The sequence below is a fragment of the Zootoca vivipara genome, chromosome 2 (genome assembly GCF_963506605.1).
Source record: "Zootoca vivipara chromosome 2, rZooViv1.1, whole genome shotgun sequence".
In the NCBI taxonomy this organism is placed as follows: Eukaryota; Metazoa; Chordata; class Lepidosauria; order Squamata; family Lacertidae; genus Zootoca; species Zootoca vivipara.
In genome coordinates, this window is record NC_083277.1 from 73,905,031 (window position 1) to 73,928,849 (window position 23,819).

The window sequence follows — 23,819 nt, forward strand, 5'->3', positions numbered from 1 at the left end:
TTTTTAACCTGAAACTGTTCTTAACCTGAGGTACCACTTTAGCTAATGGGGGCCTACTGCTGCTGCTGTGTCGCTGCCGCATGATTTCTGTTCTCATCCTGAAGCAAAGTTCTTAACCAGAGTTACTATTTCTGGGTTAGCGGAGTCTGTAACCTGAAGTGTCTGTAACCTGAAGCATCTGTAACCCGAGGTACCACTGTATATGCGACATTGTATGCTCAGGCCTAGGAAGGAAAGACTAAAGTTTCTAACAGGAAAAATGCACCCAAAGGCATTGATTTCTAAGCCTTTCAAATGTAGGTATTTTTCCTTCTGAGAGCTGATAAGGCTGTAAGTATGTGACTGTATTTCCTAGCGATTGATTGGTTTGTTGCCTGTTTGAACCTGCTTCCCCGTGTCCTATAAATCATTGCTTCATCATCAACTGCACCTTCTTTTTTTAGCTGGGGTGCTTAACTGCCAGGCGATTTACGAGGTTTGCCAATGGTTCTGGACAAAGAATATTTAATGAAAGAAAAGGGAGAAAAAAATCCTCAGGAGATTGCACTTCTCTGTGAACCATGAGCCCTTGAAGCAAACTCATTCTAGGTTATGTGTAAGTATGTGTGAGTGTATAAATAATATAGAGTTACATACACCTAGCTGGACAGGAGGTCGTAATTCCTGAGGGGCTCTATAGCCTTCCTAGAGCGCATGAGCGAAGCTCTCTGTCGCTAGATGGTATTTCTACAGCAGATCCTGAGATGCCAAGCGTTGCTGTCTGTACAGCAGGCAATTACAGATAGCGCACAAAAGAGTCAAAGAAAACCAGGCATTAGCTCTCGAAAAACATGCTACCAGCTTCCCCCACATCTTCCACTCGTCCCGTCTCTCTCTCTTGTTCAAGGCACCAGGGATTTCCAGAGAGACCCAGTTCAACCTACACATATACAGTAAAGGTAAAGGTAAAGGGACCCCTGACCATTAGGTCCAGTCGTGACCGACTCTGGGGTTGCGCACTCATCTCACATTATTGGCTGAGGGAGCCGGCGTATAGCTTCCAGGTCATGTGGCCAGCATGACAAAGCCGCTTCTGGCAAACCAGAGCAGCACATGGAAACACCGTTTACCTTCCCGCTATAGCGGTTCCTATTTATCTACTTGCATTTTGATGTGCTTTCGAACTGCTAGGTTGGCAGGAGCTGGGACCAAGCAACGGGAGCTCACCCTGTCACAGGGATTCGAACCGCCGACCTTCTGATCAGCAAGCCCTAGGCTCAGTGGTTTTAGCCCACAGCGCCACCTGGGTCCCAATACACATATACAGTACAGAGCAGCTAATCTGGCATGGCACAAGAGAAGAACATCTGGAGGGCACTCCTTGATTAGCCAGCACAATTCATTGACACAATCCAGTTGCTTACATGATATTGTTGAGTCAAGGGGCAAGTTTATATGTGAACCTAACAGGCAGGCTGGCCACTCAAGATTGCCAACATCAATGTAAATTAAGCCACATCTCACCATAGTGGGGAAGATTATGACCAGGTGAACTTTGCGCCTGTTCTGTCTACTGTCCAGGAGCAAAGTTTTGGTGACCAATCCCGTGCTTACCCTTCGGATGGTTGTTTATCTGTAAACCAGCCTTGGATTCGACAGGGCACAAGACTCTTAATCTCAGGGTCATGGGTTTGAGCCCCACATTGGGCAAAAAGATTCCTGCATTGCAGGGGGTTGGACTAGATGGCCCTCGTGTTCCCTTCCAACTCTACAATTCTATGAACCCTTCAGTTGGAGGACTGTGCTTGGACAGCCTTTCAAATAGAGGACACCTTCAAATATGAGGGCAGTCCTGTGCAATGTACGGAACATATTGCCACCCTATCAACACAACAAGCTCCAAAGGGGCACAAGAAAAGCTCTGCTTGGTCAGGCCAATAGTGAACAGAAATGGAAAACAGCAACATGCTGCATAGGGTAGCGGGCGGCAGGGCTGTGTTGCTGGCTTGGCTTCCCAACGCAGTACCTTGCGGCTGCCTACTATAATAGAGAGAGGGAGGCAATGAGGAAGTTGGCCTAGTGAAGGTACAGTAGCATGAGTTGGCAGGTTGGTGTTGGGGGTCAGGTCAGCAACAAGCCCCATCCTTGATGCTCCACTGGCTGCTACTGGCTACACAGTAAGTAGAATGTGTATTTGGCCCAGAACACTTGCTTAGCATGCATGAGGATCTCATAGTAGTTAAAAGGCTCTCAGGTAGTAGGAGTGTCAAATGATGTCTGATGCAGGAGTGCTGCTGCCTATCAGGGCTAAGAGGACAACACTAGAGCTCCTATTAGTTTGACTCAATATCAGGCACCTCTTCAAAGCTCAATTAAGCTCAGTTTTCTATTGTACACTGCCCAACCCTCCAGCTGGTCAGATTTGAGGTCAAGGATTCAAATGAACCACAGTCACGTTGCTGATCAGTCAAATGATCGTCCACTCCCCATCCATTCTGTGGCCCACTGATCAGGCCACTCTGATCTGGGCTGCCCTGAGGACCACCTGCCTGAGATTTGTCCTCAAAACAATTTGAGGGCAAGGCTAAAGAAGAGATTGGGGGGGGTGAGTCAACCACCCCCCTCCATGAAGACTCTGGGTAGGCCCTTTTTCCTAGCACACCACCCGACATTCCTGGATCACTTTGGGCCACACAGCCCACTAGGATCCAGGGCTACTTCAACCTCACCCAACTGACAGCCATATTCCTCCAAGTCAGTTTAATGCAGTTCAGGCCTAGGGCCTCTGCCGAATCTGGTGCACAGCTCTAAAGATCACACTTCAAAGTTATAAATAGAGTTACCACAATTAACAGAGAAGAAGAGGGAAGAGAGGGAGCATAAGTACTAATTCCCTGGGACTTTGGGTGCCAAAACACCCACAGAATTCCCCATGAAGGGGCTGGGCACCCAAAAATTTCAGTGCCAGGGCCATGTATGCTGCATGGCACCCACGGCCTCAGGCACCCACAGTCGCAGGACCAAGCTGGCACTCCTAGGAGGGAGAAAGGTAGAGTGATATTTTTGTTGGAGTAAAGCCGCCCCTTTAACTGGAGGATGTCAGAACAAGTCTTGCAATCTGCTTCTTGCTCATGAGCAAGACTTTGTGGGTGTATGAACTGAAAAATACTTCATTTTGCCTTTTCTGAAAGAGTTGTAGCCTCTACATTCTTCTGTGTAACCAGTTTCAGACCCCTTTTCTGATATGTGTCAGCTCAAGTAAGCCGATGCATATTTTCCAGCTGTATCATTTGGCTTTCAGGGGCAGGGGGCAGGGAATGTCCTCCTTTTCCATTTTCCTAGGGCTGTTTTAAATGTCACATTGAAAGGGGACTGCCCGTCTGCACTTCAAACAACCAAAGGAGCTAAATATAAAAGATGCATCATGTGCTTTTTGCAGAGCGGTGCCAGATTTTAAAAAACTACATGTTTTTCTGCCCTTTGTTCTGCAACACCAGAGATAGCTAAATATAACTATAGGACATTGGATAATTTGGCCTGGCGATGGAGCATGATAGAGGGTTTTTATTATCTCAGGGCTTTGAAAGGCAAGTGTCCCAAGCACACAGATGATTTAAACAGCCACTGCGAGAGAAGGTGGGGAAGGATTTTTTGACATGCACTCGTGGCAAAAAACAAACAAACCATTTATGCTGCACTTAGCAGTAACCATGTTGCTTCATCCATTCTTCTCCCTGCCAGCACCAGTTTTAAAATCAATTAAATCTCTCTAATTCATTCCCAACAACGCAGGGGCATTATTAAATGCCTTAACACAGAAACAGTACGAGAGGGGCGTGGAGGAGGATGGTTATTGCATGGTTATTTTTTTCAATATGAACATTTTCAGGAAAACTGTTAAAAATAAATAATTTACAGAGCTTATTTATATATCTTAGATCCTGGCCACCTCAGGATTGCAGCACATCCTTCATTCCGCTTGAATATTCTCAGTATTCTACAAGAGGCGTTCATGTGCATACAGGAAATTTAGGTTAAAATGGATTGAAGGCCTAATGCAACAATTCCACTTTAGTTTTTTAAAATGGGATTTTTGCGGTTAGGAAAGTGATGGTGAAATGCATTGGAAAGTGTGGAATGAACAAATGATTAATGGGAGCATGTATAAGCACTGCACAAGCAAATTAGGATGTGCCATATGCTCTTTGTTATGTAACCTCCCTGCAAACAAGTCAGAATGAATTTCACTAAAGACCCATAAAAGGCACAAGAGGACACTTGGGCAAAGATGCACCCAGGAGTATCCTTTTGGGAGAGAACAGGTAACATGCCAGTTTCCAACTGGTGCCAACTTTTGTAAACATTTTGTAACATTTTGTAGTGAAAACCTCTTTGTCTGATCCCTTCAAAACCGGTGCGAAAAATTTTAATCATTTTGTAGCATTTTGTAACAAAAAACCCAGGATTTGTAGCACCTCACAAACGGAGCAATAGACACTCAAACCTGAGAGTCACAGGGTCACCTCAAAATCCAACATTGTCCGATCTCCTCAAAACCGGTGCCAAAGTTTTGTAATCATTTTGTAGTGCTTTCTAGTGAAAACCCCGCATTTTGTAGCACCCCACATACGTTTGAAATGTTTAAAGCTGATTTAAAAAATACAGTTTTAGTGATCAAAATTCACATTTTGTGAAGGAATTTTTTTTTTAAAAAAATAATTTTTAGCAAATAAATATTTTATATTGCTCCATTTGTGGGATGCTACAAATTGTGGGGGTTTCGCTACAAAATGCTATAAAATGATTACTGTACAAAACTTCCACACCTGTTTCAAGGGGATCAGACAACGTTGGGTTTTTGTTTGTTAACTAGGACCCCGAGTTTGATGAATCAATTAATCTGTGGGGTGCTAGAAAATGTGGGGTTTGCTACAAAGTGCTTCGAAATAATTACAGAACTTTGGCACCAGTTTTGAGGGGATCCCAGATTTTGGGGTTCATAGTTAATGAAGCTAGTTTCCAGAACAGGGGAACCACCCACTCAAAGAGCCCCCATCTCCCCAGCATTCAAGCACAGTTTATCTGGCCTCGTCCAGTCCACCACTGTATTCAGACACTGGTCCAGAGTTTTCACAGCCTCCGCTGATTCAGGTGTTATGGAGAAGCAAAGCTAAGAATTATGGAAAGTGTGTCTCAAAGATAAATGTTTGGAATGCACTGATTTAATAAACAGAATGGGCAGGACAGAATCAAAAGCAACAATGGGGAGGATCTCTCGGGTTCTTTGCACAAAGTTCAAGCCTTTAATGTTTCCAGGGAAGCCAAGCAGAAAAATTGAAACTTTCTGTTACCATACATAAAAAAAGCCCCACACAATCCACATCCCAGGCCATCCAAAATGAGATTTGTTGTTCAGAAGCTCAGAGCAAATATAGCATTATTCTTTCCGAGGCAGCATTAACAATGAACTTAAACTTTCAAGCACAGCCATTCCTTTTATTACACAGCATTTTTCAGAGCTCTCAGAGTATAATTCTGTCTCCATCCATCTGGCTTATAACAAAGCACCTCAGTGACGTGAAATAAATCAAATAGGTGGAAACAAGATAACTATTCCAACACTGTTGGTGAGATTCAGAGATTTCTTTCTGAACATATCTACAAATTTAGCCATTAAAGGCCAATCCCTGGAGTTGTTTTCCAACCAGCTTTTGGAAAGTCTTCGCATGGATATCCAACAGATGTCCTGAAAATGAATGTGGCCTGGTTTAGATTCTTAATGGAATGAAAGGTTATGTTTCTGAGTTGGAGAGCTTAAGAAGAACTCTGCTAGATCAAGCCAATGGCCGGCCTGCCTATTATTTACTACACTTATTCTTATTATTACAATTTATTACCCATTCTTCACCCTAAGGGTAGGTTACAACAATCAAGGCACATTAATACAGGTCACTCTCAACTTACACGAGGGTTACGTTCTGGGGGTAGTGTGTAAAGCCAAAAGCATGAATACAGTGGTACCTCGGTTTATGAACACAATTGGTTCCAGAAGTCTGTTCATAAACTGAAGCATTCATAAACTAAAGCGAACTTTCCCATTGAAAGTAATGGAAAGTGAATTAATCCATTCCAGATGGGTCCGCGGCGTTCGTAAACCGAAAATTCGTAAACCGAGGTGTTCATAAACCGAGGTTCCGCTGTAGTCAAAACACAATGGGTGCAATGATGGGTAGGCTTGCCCAAGCTTTTTTCCCTGGACTCCCACCCCCTTTTTAATGTTAACAAATCTTTTTGCCAGGTGCGTAAAGCTGAATGCACACAAGTTGAACGCATGCAAATTGTGATTAACTTGTATTAAAACACAATGTAAAAACAGTTTAAAGCTACTTACAAAAATAAGGTAGGCACTTACAATATACATCTCAAGTGGCAAAAGCCAGGGTGAACAGGTGTGTCTTCAGCATTCATGGAAAGCTGTACAGTGGTACCTCTACTTACGAACGCAATCCGTTTCGGGGTGCCGTTCACACCCTGAAAAGTCCGTAAGTAGAGCACCACTACTGCATGTGCACAAAGCACGATAGAGCACTTCTGCACGTGTGTGCATGGTGAACCTGGAAGTAAACCCTTCCAGGTTTAACACGTTAATAACCTGAAAAGCCACAACGTGAAGCAAACGTAACACTAGGTATGACTGTATAATGAAGATGCCACATGCAACTCTGAAAGATTCCAGGCCTTCCCAGTACCTTGACAGGCCCACCAGGTGCTGGTGTAGTATATTTTCCTCCCATGGCTTATAGTGGGTCCATTCTGTGCTGCTGATGAGAGCCCAGTAGTGCACTGAATGAGACAGATGGCTTGCAACCTTACAGGTGCATATTTTGAGTTAAATACAGTCATACCTTGGAAGCCGAACACCTTTGGAGTCTAACAGTTTGGCTCCCGAACGCCGCAAACCTGGAAGTGAGTGTTCTGGTTTGCGAATGTTCTTTGGAACCCAAACTTCCAACGGGGCTTCTGATTGGCTGCAGGAGCTTCCTGCAGCCAATCGGAAGCTGCACCTTGGTTTCCAAACATTTTGGAAGTTGAATGAACTTCCGGAACAGATTCCATTCTACTTCCGAGATATGACTGTATGTTCAAAAATACATACTTGTTATTGATCTTTTAAATTGTAAATTTATTAAAGAAAAAAACAAAAGAAACATAGACACACAAAGAATGGGGAACACAACAGAACAAAAACAATATTGTCAGCTCCTGTTCACACTACAATAAACATCAACGCATCCATCCCAGTTTACAAACACAGATCGATATACACCATTCCAATGTCTGAATAGGTATCCAAACAATACCTAGCTCATTCTTCTAAGTATGTTTCTATAAAGTCACTTCCGCCGTAGAAGGAGGTGAGGTTGTGGGCGGGCCACGAGCCTGAGCACGCGCTGGGAGAATGAGTGCCATTCTCACAGCCCATTGGCTGGCTCCCAGACGCAGCGCTCCCTTGGCGTGCCCAATTGGGACGCTTCAAGGGGGCGTGGCTCGCTAATTTAAGCGAGCGCGCGGCTGGGATTCAGTCTCTTTCCTGATCCCAGCCGCTTCACTTTTTCTTCATTGAGAACTCCCCGTTTAATTGCTTCTTGTTGTTTTCTATCTTCCAGGCTTGGCGGTTCCAGTCTGCAGCGCTGAGGAGCGGCTGGTCGGCCACGGGTAGCTGGTCGGGCGTTTCGCTTGCTGGCGGCTCTTTTCTCACTCGCTAGCGCTAGCGCGCCGCCACCGCCGTGCTTGGGCGATTGGCGCTTGCCCGCGGCTGCCTCCGCAGCCGCCGGGCTCGCAGCCACCGCTCCCGTGTGCCTCAACGCTCTGGGCGCCTCCCGCCCAGTCGCCTCTCTGCTGGCTCTGCGCTCGGAGCTTCTGGGGCTTCCCGAGCGCCACAGAACAGCAGTTTATGGAGCCGAGCTGCAGCTGATCGCAGCGCTGGCGCTTTCGCGCACGCTTCCAAGGCTCGCCTCCAGCCGCCCTCCGTTGCCTTCAGGTCAGCCGCAGGGCCTACCGCCGCAGTCGCGCTTCCAGGGCTCGCCTCCAGCCGCCTTCCGTTGCCGCCGGGTCAAGCCGCCCGTCCAAGGCTTATTTCGGAGACATCATCTTGCTTACAAGTTACAAGTACTGTATTTATATTTTACGTTTGCAGCGTTGTCTGATGTTCATTGGCTTGAGCCGAGAGTTTGAGCAGGGTGTGTGTGTGTGCCGGCCTCTGCTGTTTTCATTAGCTCGGCTTAATTTTGCTTAGTTGTTATCGGTTACCAGGGTAACGTGGACTGCCATGTTACATTTGCGCACGTGCTCGGCGCCATTTTGAGTGTGGCTTCGCCTCACTTCAGTGGCCATATTAGGAGGGACAACCCCGGCCTAGTTTTCTACTGCAGGCTTGCAGGGCAGCAATCATTAATGGGTCAGGTTCATGCCAGCCCCCCACAAAATAATAAGAAGAAGAATAAATAAGAATAATAATAATAAGAATAATAATAATTAATAAGAATATAATAAAAACAACACCAGCTGTGGACAGCATTCATGAATGGCAGGGGGTTGAGCTAGGTCGCCCTAAGGTTCCCTTCCAATTCTACGATGCTTTGTGTCCTAGCAATCAAAGCGATAACTGCCAATTTCAGGATGATCCTCTGGGCCCCTTCCAACTGCTTATGCTTATTATGCTCTTTTATATACATATACATATTTTATTAGTTTTACAAAAAGAAGAAACACAACACTTTATCACAACAAATACGAGCAAAAATAACAACAACAACAAATTCTTTTCCCTATGCTTATTATGCTCAGTTCATTTTGAGTTAATTAATTCACATCAACACAATTAATTTAAATACCACCTTTTACCCCCCCCCCCCCCGGAGTTTTATTCCAGTGTTTCATTTGCTTATAAACAGTGTTTACTGCCTTTAGCCTCTTTTAAAGCTGTGGTTTGATTATTACTGTCTCTGTTCATGGTACCACACATTTAGCTTAGTTAATCCAATATTTTTTATGGAAATTTCATAATAAGGAATCCTAGTATACAACAGATTGGGATCTCTTACGTTTTGAATTACATTAATTTGCAGTTGCTTTGCGTTTTAAGTTGCCTAGTTTTTACTTCAGGCTTGCGGATATCTGCTAGTCTTATTCAAGATGCATTTACAATATTCTTTAGGTTAGCTGGGGCCTATGTCATTTGACTTCACAACAATTCGATTCACCATGGGATCTTTCATTTTACTTCACAACAATTTGATTTATCATAGGAATTAATTGTTAGTGAAACTGAGGGGATGTGCTCTGTCATTTTCAAGTTAATTAGCTTGCTTTTAGCCATCGACACTCATACCTCGGTTTTGAGTACGCTTCGGTTTGAGTACTTTCGGTTTAAGTCCTCCACGGACCTGTCTGGAACGGATTAATCCACTTTCCATTACTTTCAATGGTAAAGTTCACTTCAGGTTAAGTACAGACTTCCGGAACCAATAGTGTTCTTAAACCGAGGTACCACTGTATTCACCTCAGGTAATCTCAATAACAGGGGAATGGCTTGGTGTAACTGTTTTATTCATTTACTTTCTTGATTGATTACATTTCGTGTTACTTTATTTGCATTCGCGAGCGTCAATTTCGTTGTTGGGAAACTGCTTTGCTTAACTCTGACTAGTAGCAGTTAGCTCACCTTGTCAGACCTCGGTCCGGTGGACTCCGAGGTCATGGGGTTTTTATCCCTACATGGGCCACTATCATATTCTGCATTGCAATTTCAGGATGACCCTCTGGGTCCCTTCCAACTGTTTAGGCTCACTATTCTCAGTTCATCTTGAGTTAATCAATTCGCATCGGCACAATTAATTTAAAACCACCATTCACTGTCATCACCTGAAGTGCGTGTTTGTAATACCAACGTGGCAGGTCTGATCCCCGTTTGAAGGCTGCATATCCCTGCATTGCGGGGGGTTGGACTAGATGTCCTTCGGGTTCCCATTCTAGTTGTGCTGAAAACCTCTTTTAATATCAATTTCTTTGATTTTTCCTGTCTAGTACAATAATTTGAAATATCGGTGCAGAAACATAGAAAAATTGCCCGATTTATTGCTCAGTTTCAAAGCCTGGCTAGAGCTACTGAGTGTCGTGCTTAAAATATTGAGTTGCGAACAGAGCAATATGCTTTGTTTATAATAACTGGATTTATTTAGGCTTTCATTGCTTCGGTGGAATGCATTTTTCGGATCCACTACTACCTTTATTGTCCCTGACTTCTAGTAATAATAATAATAATAATAATAATAATAATAATAATAATAATAATAATAAATTAATAATAATAACAAACAAATAAATAAATGAAGATTTAATAATAATAATAATAATAATAATAATAATAATAATAATAAAAACTCATTTTCACTTGGATTGTCCTAATTGCATTAACAGTTTTGGCCTGTTGGATTGCACTCAATAGGGTCGCTTACAGATTCTCGGTTGTGGTCCAGTATGAGCAATACTGATCGATGCCTTTGGTGCATTATTATTGTGGTAATGTTTGCATAATTAAAAAAGAAAAAAGAAAAAGAAAAACCAAACAAGCCCTTCATGTATTAGACTTAAGCTTTTCAGTAATTTAAGCTGTCTGTCGCACCAAACTGTTGGGCCGCCTCCTTACTATCTTACTGTTTCGTGACTACTTCAGCGAAAGCAATATCGGTTTACAATCTTCTTATTTGATTAGAACCACATGGACTCGTCAGGCTGTGTCTATACTTGGTTCCTGATTAACCCACTCCTTTCCTGTAAATTGCCTGTGTACATTCTGCCCATTTGTTGATCACATTGATGGCAGTAGAAGTAGTGCTTTAGATAAGAAATGAGTAGTGCACCATTAATAATGATTATAATAATTTTAATATGTAATAATAATAGTAAGCACCGTGCTGATATTGACAATCACAAATATCTTCCGTGTATCAGTTATAATTGGACTACTGCTACTATAGCAATAATACATATGTAATAGTAGTAATAATTAAAAACAACAGCAAAGCTTCTATCACAATTTGTGCTTTCTATCACCTTGTATTGGGCTCTGGGGTCTCTTGAACTTCACAAGCTGGGCCGGCCATTTGGACTTCATTCCTCTTCATATGGGTGTACTCCTGGCTTAACTTACTGGATCTCTACAACGGGGTATCTCTCTGGCAGAACAATTTGTAATGCTTTTCATATGATCAGGTTCAAGCAGGGCTCCACAGACACCAGTGGGCGCATGAAGTTGGTGATTACATACAATTTAACCTTTTCAAGTTTCTTCTCATAGTAGTGGCACTTCACCTTGGTATGAAGGACTTCAGAGATCTCTGCGTTTGTCTTTGGATTGATAGTCGCGCTGTCATCTGTGTCCCGGAAGACCAGGCGTTGAGTTCCAAGAGGATGTTGCTTCCGCTGCGTGCATTTGTGCAGTTTTGCCTTAAGATGGGACTTAAGTCCAAGATCATTGGTGTCAGACTTGGTGGCCTTTCGGCTAGCCTGGGTATTATTACATACTATTTAACCTTTGGAAGTTTCTTTCATAATAGTTCCAGTTCACCCAGGATGGAGGACTTCATAGATCACCACGTTTGCTTTGGGATAGTTCCAGTTCACCCAGGATGGAGGACTTCAGAGATCACCACGTTTGCTTTGGGATGGATAATTGAGCTGTCATCGGTGCCCTTGAAAAGCAGTCCAAGATGATGTCACTCCCACTCCGTGCAATCGTGCAGCTTCACCTTAAGTTTCTCTTCACCTTCCCAGCACATTTATTCCTGGGGTTACTAATGGCATCGCGATGCCTTGCCTCGATGGGCTGTGGGAGTAGTGGCATATTGGCTCGGTCCACTCTTATGGCTGATTTCATTGACTTTCGGTTCAAAACCTTTGTTTTCCCTCCCACCACAGATCAGGTGCTTTAATACCTTGCCTGACTGGGTAACCTGAGCGTGTGGTTAAGAATTTTACTAGTCTGACGGCCGCTATTCCTCTCTTAGCTTATAAATTGAATAAGAATCTGTGAAGGACGCCAGGCGATTCCTTCAGTTGAGGACACCCACGCCTGGGCCTTTCCTCATCCATCAGAATGGGTTTGCGAGCCCTCCGCCCCCGACCAGTCCGCCAAAGGCACTCTGTTATCTAGCCTAACACTATCCGATTCATAATTATTGCTTCACATTTATCAATCAAAAACGGACCGGAGAGGGAAAGGTTCCAGCGTGTATTCCTTTCGAATTGGGTCTGCTACAGCAGTGGTACACAAGGGCCTCTCACCGGAGAGAATAAAAGATTTCGGTCACTGGAAGTCCAAAGCTTACAAGGGTCACCTCCACCGCACAATGTGACTAAGTAGTTGAGTTTGACAAATCACTTGCGGTACGTTCTTTTGCTTTGTTCTCAGGAGATAATAGGGTGAATATCTGGATGGTCGATCACAGTACCATGCACCGGGGTCAGGCGCACGACCATGATCGGAGATTGCGTCCCAGTTTGGGGCTACCTCCACGGGTCAAATTTTCCTGGTTTACAAGGAGATGGATGTGCTGGGACGAACTCCTGCCAGCTGCGTAGGCCACGTCCACCTCGCAAAATTCCCGTTTTCTTGGAAATGCAGTGGAAATGATTTGGCTTACTGTAAATGTGTTAATTTGCATTGAAGATTTGACAGACTTTGTTGAACTGGTGGCTGCCCTTTCAAAAATCTCGACTTTCTTTGCTCTTCACTGCTGGAGAGATGCATTTCTGTGCGACTTTCAAACCCCGCTGCTATTGATAAATCGAGGAAGTTCTTGGTCCCGGCAGTGGCCAGAACAGCTTCAGCCTTGGATGGACAAACTATCTTGTAGCCAGCCATAAGATGCTGCGAGGCCCCAGGGTGAGTCCTAGTTGATGTGCATCACAGGACTCGCCCAACGGTGGTTAACCCTTCACAGACTGCCAGCACTGCGGGCTGGAGTCATATGATGGCATACATCAAGGGTGTTCGTGGATCTGGCAGTGGCCAGAAAGGTGTCAGCCTTGAATGGACAAAAAACTATTTTGTAGCCAGCCATAAGATGCTGCAAGGCCCCAGGGTGAGTCCTAGTTGATGTGCATCACAGGACTCACCCAACGATGGTTAACCCTTCACAGACTGCCAGCACTGCGGGCTGGAGTCATATGATGGCATACATCAAGGGTGTTCGTGGATCTGGCAGTGGCCAGAAAGGTGTCAGCCTTGAATGGATAAAAAACTATTTTGTAGCCAGCCATAAGATGCTGCGAGGCCCCAGGGTGAGTCCTAGTTGATATGCATCGCAGGACTCACCCAACGATGGTTATCCCTTACCCAACGTTGGTTAACCCTTCACAGACTTCCAGCACAGTGGGCTGGAGTCATATGACTGCAAGGCGTCCCTGTTCCGTGTTGATGGCGCGAACCTCTCGAATGAGGGAAATGATGTTTGGCTTGTTGACATTTCTTTTGCTAATAGGTATTGGTTACGGCTGTAGGGGTATTGGCGGCGAGCCCGTTGGGCTCGATTGGCGGTAGGCATTGGATTATCGCTGAAAGGTTACAGGTGGGGGGGAGGTTGCTGCCATCACCTCCCCCAAAATGCTGAAGGGTACTCCCTTAAGGAGTCCGGGGCGTGGCCTAGTCCGAAGCCGTGGTAGGTGAGGGCCAAAAGGCACGGCCCCTAGTGGTGGCCCCAGGGTGAGTCCTAGTTGATGTGCATCGCAGGACTCGCCCAACGGTGGTTAACCCTTCACAGACTGCCAGCAGAACGGGCTGGAGTCGGATATAGACTGTTAGATCCAATGCCTATGCCAATACCTCTCTACATCCGTAATCAATAAAGTTGTGGCCTTTTAATGCCCATTAACCTTATGCAATTTGTCCAGTGTCCTTATTTACTCTGGGAGGGATCGGGGTATCGCCACACAAAGTCACTTCCGCCGTAGAAGGAGGTGAGGTTGTGGGCGGGCCACGAGCCTGAGCACGCGCTGGGAGAATGAGTGCCATTCTCACAGCCCATTGGCTGGCTCCCAGACGCAGCGCTCCCTTGGCGTGCCCAATTGGGACGCTTCAAGGGGGCGTGGCTCGCTAATTTAAGCGAGCGCGCGGCTGGGATTCAGTCTCTTTCCTGATCCCAGCCGCTTCACTTTTTCCCGCCCACCCTCCCATTAGGCAGGGCCCTTCCTTTTGACATTGCTTTGAATTGGCTTTTGAATTGGCTTTTGAATTGGCTTTTGAATTGCTTTTGAATTGGCTTTTGAATTGGCTTTTGAATTGGCTTTCGAATTGGCTCTGGCCTGATGGTTTACGCCTACCTCGTACCAACTCGTCACAACTTTGGTTTTTTGGCGGTAGGCATTGGATTATCGCTGAAAGGTTACAGGTGGGGGGGAGGTTGCTGCCATCACCTCCCCCAAAATGCTGAAGGGTACTCCCTTAAGGAGTCCGGGGCGTGGCCTAGTCCGAAGCCGTGGTAGGTGAGGGCCAAAAGGCACGGCCCCTAGTGGTGGCCCCAGGGTGAGTCCTAGTTGATGTGCATCGCAGGACTCGCCCAACGGTGGTTAACCCTTCACAGACTGCCAGCAGAACGGGCTGGAGTCGGATATAGACTGTTAGATCCAATGCCTATGCCAATACCTCTCTACATCCGTAATCAATAAAGTTGTGGCCTTTTAATGCCCATTAACCTTATGCAATTTGTCCAGTGTCCTTATTTACTCTGGGAGGGATCGGGGTATCGCCACACAAAGTACATTCAAACATAGCAAGGACATTAAGGCCTCCAAGCCATTGTATAATAGATGGTGAGTATTTATCTTTACAGACTCAAAGCAGAAGTCTCTTAGCGACCATAAGGGCTCATTAAATCCACTTTTGTTGTCCTGCTGTTAGCCCTCATACTACAGGGAAATAATTTAAAAATACACAAATAATAAGCAGTTATAAAGTATTTTGCTAACACAAGCTGAATACAGACAGTAACTTCAGACCAAAAAATTACATACTTAACTACATATTTAAATTTGCATTTTCATACAGGTGTTGTTTTTTTTAAGAAATGCAGATTACTGCAGAAAAGGGATATAATTTACTTGTGAATCTGGAGACAATGACACAGATTAGAAGTAGACTCATTCTTCTTTCCCTAAGTGTTGCAGGTGTGGTGGTGGACCTGATGAAAAGCCAGGAGAGACTCACCCCTCTCAGGGTCAGAAGATCTGCTAGGAATCCTAGAATCTCTGAAAGACAACTGCTCACTGCACAAGTAAATAAGAACTCTGTTTGGTTCTAACCATAGGAGCCAACTCCTAGGGACTGTGGTCCCTTTGCCCACCCTCATAAAATATTTGAGGGCCCCCCCCCAGAGTTGATGGGCATTGTTGATGGGACACAAATGGTTTGTGTGTGCCGCATCTTGTGATCGAATATGTGGGGCAGGGCTTACGTGGCCCCCAAATGTTTTATTCAAGTTGGCACGCCTGGCTCTAACTACCCCTGCATCAAATCATCAACCTCAGAGCCGTCTGAGGACCTGCAGCTCATATTCATGTAATCCAGCTCGATGCTCCTCTGACTAACCAACTGATCTGCTACCTACTCTGGTCAGTGGACTGCCTGCCCCTTGAGAACTGGACTTGCCCTGTGGGCCAGACTAAGATATCAAATTTCTCCTAACACTTTTAAAATTTATTTAAATGTAACTACCTCTGGGACCCAGGTGGCACTGTGGGTTAAACCATAGAGTCTAGGGCTTGCTGATCAGAAGGTCGGCGGTTCGAATCCCTGCAACGGGGTGAGCTCCCGTTGCTCGGTCCCAGCTCCTGCCCACCTAGCAGTTCGAAAGCACATCAAAGTGCAAGTAGATAAATAGGGACCGCTCCAGCGGGAAGGTAAACGGCGTTTCCATGCGCTGCTCTGGTTCACCAGAAGCAGCTTTGCAATGCTGGCCACATGACCCATAAGCTGTCTGCGGACAAACACCGGCTCCCTTGGCCTATAGAGCAAGATGAGCGCCGCAACCCCAGAGTCGGACACGACTGGACCTGATGGTCAGGGGCCCCTTTATCTTTACCTTTTACCTCTGCCTCATGGCTCTTTTATTCCTTTAAAAAACAAACAAACATTTGTGTCTCTGTATATTGGCCTAGCTCTGAAGACTTTGGATGCTTAATGAATGATTCAGTAGCATTAAAGTATATAATATCCACTTCTGGAGCTCAGTCAATCTTCCAAGGGAAGGAAGGCCTGCAGCTGGAAAGCTGTGCCCCTGTACATATTTTTGTCACAGATGGCACTACCAAGAGGCTGCTTCTGGGCAAACAGAAATTTCAATGAAACGGATATCTGTACATACAATCTCATTGTGAAGTCTCTTGGGTTCTCAGTGTTCAGTGACTTGAAATGATTTCTTTTGATTTACTATACTCCATCCTTCCCCTGACCTGATGCCATCTCAAAGTTTTGGACTCCCATCAGCCCCAGCCGGGGTGACCAGTTGGCAGGGATCATGGAAGTTGTAGCCCAGTACATCTAGAGGGCACGAGGTTGGGGAAGGCTGCTATAATCTATCCTTTTAATCCAATCCGTATCTTCCATATTTGAAATTATTAGATAGCACACACCTGATGATCATCCTACACATCTTACTTTTCAGTGTGAACAGCAGCCGACGCTTCATTTCATTTTTGTCCATGTGTCTCATATTCTACTTTTATGATCCCATTTCTCTGTTTTTGTATAAGAAACCAAGTTGCTTAACACTACTAAGGAGACCTATGGCCTTTCAGAGGTTGCTAGTCTCCAGCTCCCATTTGCCTCAGGAAGCTTGGTGAATGGCCTGGAATGAGGGAAGTAATAAAAAGGTAAAGGTAAAGGACCCCTGACAGTTAAGTCCAGTCACGAACGACTCTAGGGTTGCAGCGCTCATCTCGCTTTACTGGCAGAGGGAGCCAACGTTTGTCCGCAGGCAGTTTTTCTGGGTCATGTGGCCAGCATGACTAAGCCGCTTCTGGCAAAACCAGAGCAGCGCACGAAAAGGCAATTTACCTTCCCGCCGGAGTGGTACCTATATTTATCTACTTGCACTTGGATGTGCTTTTGAATTCTGCCTTAGACCGTACCTGGAATACTGTGTCCACTTCTGGGCATCAAAATTTAAGAAAGATAGACAAGCTGAAATGTTTGCAGAGGGGGTTACCAAGATGATCAAGGATTTGGAAACAAAGCCTTATGAGGAGTGGTTGAGAGAGCTAGGAATGTTTAGCCTTGAAAAGAGAAGACACAGAGGAGATTTGATAGCCACCTTCAAATATCTCAAGGGCTGTCACATGGAAGAGGGAGCAAGCTTGTCTTCTCCTGCTCTGGAAAGTAGGACTCAAATCTACTTTATTTTATTCCTAGGATTTTCATACCATGGTTTTCACTTTCCATATTCATACTTTTTAGATATCTTATCTCATATTTTGTCACTTTGCTTTGCAACAGAATATAGCATGCTCTCTCCTTGACATTACTAGAGCTATAGTTAGAATGAAAACATCAATCCATTATTAAATGTGTTAAAAACACAGGCGTTAGAACTCAATCTTCTGCAGGTTTGCAGCACAGCTTTGTCAAGCTTTAAATTCACCAAATCTGTTTGGAACTGCTTGAATGAATGCATCTCAGAGAATGCCTTCTCCTGTATTAGCTCTCATGTGTGTTAAGATTATCTTTTTAAAAAAAAATAGTGAAGAAAAAGAATTTTTAAACAATACAAATTACCAATAACAATTTCCCCCCCTCTCCCCCTCCCATCCCACCCTCTCCCACCCTCTAAGGACTTCCCCCAGCTCCCCTCTGATTTGCTGGTATGTTTTCTGCATGTTATAAAATTGTACATATCATTTACCTTATCTACTGTATCATATGTTTTACTAATAAATTGTGGATGTGTATTCAAAACCTGCCAAGGAGTCCAAATCCTTTTGTTGTCTTTTTAAATAGTTTGTAAAAAGTTCCCATTCTTCTTTGAAGTCACGGTTGTCCTTCTCACGTAGTTTGTATGTCATCTTTGCCAACTCTGCATAACTCATCCGTTTTTCTTGCCATTGATCTTTCGTTGGGATTTCCTCATTCTTCCATTTTTGTGCTAACAAGACACTTGCCGCTGTTGTAGCATACATGAATAAGTTGGGCCAGTTAGACTAATATAATGAATAGATTATCCCAGATTATACATATTCGAATTGTAAATGAGTCCCCCAGAATGCACCGGTGGCCTAGTCCTTTCTGAATGTTGACTTCTATGGCCCATTGTTCTCTTTCCTACCCCCTTGAGTGAAATGAAGAGTGTTCTACCTAACCCATTGTTCCTTTGCAACCCCCCTTTTTTGAGGGGAGGCCCGCCCTATCAGTGACTGAGATCTATGAAGCCAATTACACCGACAATTTAGAGTCCAAGTGGGAATTAGAAATGCACTCCTGTCCTTGATCATTACTGGACATTACTTAATCAAAACATTAATTCAGATTAAAGCTGAATCAGACAACAATTCATTAATTTTCCAATGAAGCATTTGAATTTCATCTCTACACATGATTTGACTGGTTAATGAAATGCTACCACCTATGGTGCCTAAAACTGAACTTGTCAGCACTCCATATACCACAAGGTTGCTTATGGGAAGGATGCAGGATCTATTGAATACAGCAGAGCACGAGAGAAATAAATGTGAGGCTTATTGTTATGCCATTGATTTAACTATGCAAGCTGATTAACCTCCCGTATTTCCAGATCAGTTTAGGTAGGTTGTTGTTTGTTTATTAATTTTAGTTTCTATGCTGTCGCTAATTGGACAATAGGAGTATGGTGTTTGGCACAATGGGAGAACTGGAGCACCACAAAGGGGAGAAACCAGGAATTGAACCTAGGGCCTTCTGCATGCAAAGCACATGCTCTCCCATGGAATTACAGGCTGTAATAATTCCACCAACAGCCGGTGGAACAGGGTTAAGAACCTTATTAGAGGCCAGAAAGGCTGCTTCTGGTGCCTGACTGGGTGTAACTAACAAATATGAAGACAGGAAAGGAAAGTTAAACCAAAGTAAAGTAACTGCTTTGCCCCTAAGGGGCAGTGTCAAAATTACAATGGCCTAAATGGCCTCGGTCCAGTATACCTGAAGGAGCATCTCCACCCCCATCGTTCTGCCCGGACACTGAGGTTCAGTACCAAGGGCCTTCTGGCAGTTCCCTCATTGCGAGAAGCCAAGTTGCAGGGAACCAGGCAGAGGGCCTTCTCGGTAGTGGCACCCGCCCCATGGAAAGCCCCCCCCACCAGATGTCAAAGAGAAAAACAGCTACCAGATTTTTAGAAGACATCTGAAGGCAGCCCTGCTTAGGGAGGCTTTTAATGTTTAATAGATTATTTTATTTCATTTTTCTGTTGGAAGCCGCCCAGAGTGGCTGGGAAAACCTAGCCAGATGGGCGGGGTATAAATAATAAATTATTATTATTATTATTATTATTATTATTATTATTATTACTACAAAAGGGTATAGTTCAGGTTATTTTTTTTTATTTTTTTTAGGTTTAGGAACAACCCCAAATGTCAACAACAGATCTTATGATAAAACACTGGTCCCCCTGCTTCCTACTGGTTCCAAGCACTTGCATGAGAATCAGTGTTCATTTCTTCTCTTCCTGCTGGGGCGGCAGAAGTTTTGCTTGCTCAAGAACAAAGAGGTTCTTTGGTGTAATTCCAAAGGACTTTAAAAGCCCTCCCGCATAGCAGCCAACTGGTTGTGTGTGTAGAGCTTTCAGTGTTCCGACATGACCCTGAGATTCAGCTGGCCTTTAGCAGGGGTACTGAGCCTTTAGTCTGAAAAGCCCTGGGCTGTGGAACTCCTTGCCAATAGAATATACCTTCCAACATGGCACAACCCAAATCCGGGATGCCATCTTCCAGGTCCGCACTCCCGCACAAGTCATGTGACCCACACAAAACTGCCCCTGACTTCTTGCAGTTGGGAAAGTGATAGGGAAATACACTGAAAAATGTGGGATGTGCAAATGATTAACATTTCTAAACACCCTGTAAGAAAATCAGGATGAGTGCCCCTTGCCCTATAACTTCCTTGTGAACAAAAACAGAGCAAATTATGCATAAAGACCAGACATAGTATAATCTCAGCATAAACTCTGTGCAAGAAAATCAGGATGGATGTTAAAAAAAAACAAGTCATTTGGAGAACCCCGGATTTAAAAAGCTTTGTAATTTCCAACAACAAAAATAGTCTCTTTTGGTAAAGCGCTTTCTGTTAGTCGTGCATACTTAAGTAAGACTCTTAAGTGTGCATGACTAGCAGAAAGTGCCTTATAAACAAAGTTACAGGAAGGAGCCGTGTTGGTCTGCCATAGTCGAAACAAAATAAAAGTTTATTGTGTGCATGTATCTGAAGAAGTGTGCATCCACACAAAAGCTCATACCAATGACAAACTTAGTTGGTCTCTAAGCTGACCCAGGTGGCGCTGTGGGTTAAACCACTGAGCCTAGGGCTTGCCGATCAGAAGGTCAGCAGTTCAAATCCCTGTGACGGGGTGAGCTCCCGTTGCTCGGTCCCAGCTCCTGCCAACCTAGCAGTTCGAAAACACGTCAAAATGCAAGTAGATAAATAGGAACCGCTACAGCAGGAAGGTAAACGGCGTTTCCATGTGCTGCTCTGGTTCGCCAGAAGTGGCTTTGTCATGCTGGCCACATGACCTGGAAGCTATACGCCGGCTCCCTCGGGTATAATGTGAGATGAGCGTGCAACCCCAGAGTTGGTCACGACTGGACCTAATGGTCAGGGGTCCCTTTACCTTTACCTTTATCTGAAGAAGTGTGCATCCACACAAAAGCTCATACCAATGACAAACTTAGTTGGTCTCTAAGGTGTTACTGGAAGGGGGAAAAATTATTTCATAAACAAAGTATATTTGATTTTTAAAAAATTACACAGCTTTTTAAAACCAACTAGGCAAAAATCAGTCTTTGTTGTTGTTTTTGGCTTTGGTGTGTTTGTATCACTGCAAACAGTAATATAAACAAACAGAATTTCTTTTCTCCCCCTGCCTCAAGAAAGGAAACTGAGCGACAATGTGTAGCATAATGAGAGTTCAGCATTTTGACTAATTAGTTTGAAACAAGCTCCAGCTCCATTTAGCTATTCTGGGGCCCTCTAACTGCAGTGCAAACAACTCCTCAATGACAGCAGGTGGCTTGTTCTTATACATTTTAATAGGATGCTGCTAAAATATTTATTCTTTTGTTGGAGTAGTTTATCTCACAGCTGGCTGGGAGCTTGCAATAACTTTTCTGACTGTTGTCCCTTTCCCAAGAGCCCTTGGAGAGATATAAATAAGGATAGAGCATTTTATTACTTTGTTTCAATATTTGGGCAATGCAATGGGACATCATTCAAATATCTACCTGTATCTGTTTTCATTTTTGTTAATTCAAATAAATTCAATTGTATGACAATTTAGTGCTAATTATCAGCAATTAAATATGATAGAGGTGACTTAGAAATAACTGATAACCAATGGATAACCATTAATTACTAGAAACTGATGATCAGCAGAAGTTGGTATGGTTTCACCAACAGTAAGCACACAAACACACATTCCCAAAAGGGCTTCTTTCATCACACAAGTCGCTGGGAAAAGTTTAGTTTTGCGGATGATAATTAATTGCACACTGAGCTTTTATTTTTAGGAAGTGCCTCCTTTCTAACTAATAATAAATAACCTCCCTCAGTTAATTAGCTGATTCCTCCAGGCTTTCTTAGAGAACTCTTAGAAAAACTCAGAGGGTGGTATTCAACAGATCCATTGAATTTAATGAACCTAGGTTAGTCATGCCCATTAACTTCAATGGGTCTCCACTGAGTAGCAATAGCGTTGAGTACCACCCATTGTCATTTCAAGAGAGAACACTCAGAAGGGCAAAGCCTAAAGAAGTGGTTCCCTTCCTTAGCAAACATACGTAGCAGCAAGAAAGGATCATTGCTGACAGAAGAAGCCTTGTAGGCCTCATCTTTAAGGCCTTGATGGTTCAGCGGATTATCCTTCATGGAGCGCCCGTGTTGCGGTGGGGGCTAACAGGACACCCACCCTTCTGTTGGGTGGGATTATCTAGAGCAGTGGTCCTCAACCTTGGGCCTCCAGATGTTTTGAGACTACAATTCCCATCATCCCTGACCACTGGTCCTGCTAGCTAGGGATCATGGGAGTTGTAGGCCAAAAACATCTGAACGCCCAAGCAAAATAAAAAAATTCCTTCAGTAGCACCTTAAAGACCAACTAAGTTTATATTTTGGTATGAGCTTTCGTGTGCATGCACACTTCTTCAGATACACTGTGTGCATGCACACGAAAGCTCATACCAAAATATAAACTTAGTTGGTCTTTAAGGTGCTACTGAAGGAATTTTTTTATTTTGCTTCGACTCAGACCAACACGGCTACCTACCTGTAACTTGAACGCCCAAGGTTGAGGACCACTGGTCTAGATGACCAGGGCTGCAATTGGTGGATTCTAGTTGTGGGGAAGATTTGGATGTTGCAATTTTGGGGATAGCTCACTGGCTTTATATTCCTGCTTGCAGCATTGGGCTTTCTCTTTCTCATAGAATCATAGAGTTGGAAGAGACCACAAGGGCCATCCAGTCCAACCCCCTGCCAAGCAGGAAACACCATCAAAGCATTCTTAACATATGCCTGTCAAGCCTCTGCTTAAAGACCTCCAAAGAAGGAGACTCCACCACACTCCTTGGTAGCAAATTCCACTGCCGAACAGCTCTTACTGTCAGGAAGTTCTTCCTAATGTTTAGGTGGAATCTTCTTTCTTGTAGTTTGAATCCATTGCTCCGTGTCCGCTTCTCTGGAGCAGCAGAAAACAATCTTTCTCCCTCCTCCATATGACATCCTTTCATATATTTGACCATGGCTATCATATCACCCCTTAACCTTCTCTTCTCCAGGCTAAACATACCCAGCTCCCTAAGCCGTTCCTCATAAGGCATCGTTTCCAGGCCTTTGACCATTTTCGTTGCCCTCTTCTGGACACGTTCCAGCTTGTCAATATCCTTCTTGAACTGTGGTGCCCAGAACTGAACGCAGTACTCCAGGTGAGGTCTGACCAGAGCAGAATACAGTGGTACTATTACTTCCCTTGATCTAGATACTATACTCCTATTGATGCAGCCCAGAATTGCATTGGCTTTTTTAGCTGCTGCATCATACTGCTGACTCATGTCAAGTTTGTGGTCTACCAAGACTCCTAGATCCTTTTCACATGTACTGCTCTCAAGCCAGGTGTCACCCATCCTGTATTTGTGCCTTTCATTTTTTTTGCCCAAGTGTAGTACCTTACATTTTTCCTTGTTAAAATTCATCTTGTTTGCTTTGGGCCCAGTTGTCTAATCTGTTAAGGTCATTTTGAAGTGTGATCCTGTCCTCTGGGGTATTAGCCACCCCTCCCAATTTGGTGTCGTCTGCAAACTTGCTCAGGATGCCCTCAAGCCCATCGTCCAAGTCTCTTTACTGCGAGCTTCTCTTTACTGCGAGCTTCGGATCACCCACCCCCCTTTTGTTTAGGCTGTTGCGTTTGACCTTGCGATGCCTGTCATGGGGTCGTCTGCTTTTTAGGCAGGGGCCTGGTAGAAATTTTTCCATTTGGCTGGTGCCACTTGGTTTTCGCCTACTGTGTAGCAATTCGTCACAACTTGTAAGGTTTGCGGTTAGTCATTGGTT